The sequence below is a fragment of the Aphis gossypii genome, chromosome 2 (genome assembly GCF_020184175.1).
Source record: "Aphis gossypii isolate Hap1 chromosome 2, ASM2018417v2, whole genome shotgun sequence".
Taxonomy (NCBI): Eukaryota; Metazoa; Arthropoda; class Insecta; order Hemiptera; family Aphididae; genus Aphis; species Aphis gossypii.
In genome coordinates, this window is record NC_065531.1 from 1,585,270 (window position 1) to 1,587,261 (window position 1,992).

General features: G+C 23.5%; 1 long non-coding RNA gene across 1 annotated transcript; it reads left to right on the forward strand.

Annotated features, from left to right (window-relative positions):
* The first annotated feature begins 653 nt into the window (after positions 1 to 653).
* Positions 654 to 1,787, forward strand: LOC126550546 (uncharacterized). The gene is made up of 3 exons (XR_007604660.1): positions 654 to 819; positions 908 to 1,054; positions 1,649 to 1,787. It is a non-coding gene; the product is annotated as an uncharacterized LOC126550546 (long non-coding RNA).
* Positions 1,788 to 1,992: the final 205 nt, after the last annotated feature.

A 1,992-nucleotide genomic window follows, 5' to 3' on the forward strand; every position in this document is an offset into this window, starting at 1 on the left:
TCAAAATTGAGTCATAATTAAAATTTCAAATGACTAAAAAAATATTAAAATCATATTTTTTTTTTATGTTTTGTAGGTTTATTAAAGACTATATAATATTAGGAACCAATTATAAAGTTTTCATGATTTATCCATACAAAATAAATACTTTGTAAATTTTAAGCTACAAAATAAATTTAAAATGTTTGTTTTTAGTATTAATAAATAGTCAAAATTTAAACCTTATATGTTTACAGAATTATTGAGCCTACCAATGAATACCTATTAAATAATATCTGAAGCTTTTACATCGATATTTGATGCATCTAATATATATATACATAAATATGTCAAAAAAAAAATCAACATGTATACATATTTAAAGAAAAAATTAAAAATTGTAAATGTCTTTAATAAAAACTCATCTATAGACAATCATTTTAAATCCAACAAAATAACTAAAATCACATTTTTCGAAAGTTGGTTATTTCTTGTGCCTAAAAATTTCGCGTATTGTTATTTTTTTACTGTTATTATTAAAATAAGTACCTACTGGGTTAAGAGTAAGCAACTAGATTTAAATATTTAATTAATGAAATAAATATGTAAAATATAAAAAGTAAAATTTTAAATTACAACATAATTTAATTACCTAGTGTATGATAGGTATGTACACAAATTACTTTTTAAGTCTTATCAGCTATGAATCAACAACGAACACTTGTTACAATCACGCCACCTGGTGCTACTCTATATTTTAATATTAAATGACGGAGTATAAAAGGAGGAACTGGTATTCCATTAAAGCATAACGCAATTTTTGTGCAAATTTAATCTTCAGTGAGTTATAATATTATAATAATATACTAAATATAATATTTATATTAATTAATTTAAACCATTCATATTTTATATATTTTTCTTTTAGTTTTCACTTTATTCCACGAAAACAAATCAAAAACCAAAAATGGGCGCTGAAAAAGTAACCATGAACATCGTTGTCGTCGGACAAGTCCAATCTGCCAAGGCCATCAAATCGGTCGCCAAAGCTACCCCAGCCACCAGCCAGTTGATGGTGAGTCTATAAATTATGTAAAATATTTTGAATACAGTTTAGGTTAATCTTTTTTTGGAATTCGTATTAACACGTCATTTCTTAACATTATTTATTTGCTATATATATTCGTATTGTGTATTTGTTGTCAGATACAGCAATAATAATATTCTAATAATATATTTTGCAAAAACAATAGGTAGTAAATTATGATATACACACCTAACATAAATTAATTGTCGCATTCCGTATATGAAAATTTATTATTGTTTTTATTATACTCTTTTAAGGATCTATTTTAATTGAATAACAAGTATTTTAATTTTTTTTAATGGTTCATCATATATTTTGCAAAGACTAAAGTTTACAAAATAAATATATTTTTTATCGTATTGTATTAATACAAACTATTAATAGTAATTTGTAACTTAATGGATGTTTAATTTTTTTTTTCACTTAATAGTTGACAATAATTAGCCATAATATGATTTCATTAAAGTTCATACTATTATAGTTAATAATTTTGTTCTACCAAGATGATTTACATTTTATTATAATATAGTATATATTATTGTACGATAGTGTATTAACTGACTATTTTTTTTTTTGTTCTAGAACTGTTAATTCATGAAGTCCACATGAATCTCAAACTCAAAACCTCCATAACCCAAACAGTACATATTTTTTTAATTTGTTGATAATTATAATAATGTGTTGCCATTGCAAAATAAATCAGTCCCTTCCGTCAATTAAATTTTGTTTATTATTTATTTTTGCTATTTGTGCTATTTGACGTTCCTAACATAATTTATAAGTCTTTGTTGCTATTTTAATTAAACACTATTATAGTAAGTAGTACCTAAACCTGGTGAAAGTGTAGATGTTCTTAGCAGATTGCTTTTTTCTGACGATAATGTTACTCATGAATCCCTTTTCAGAGTTCATTTTTTTAATTTTTG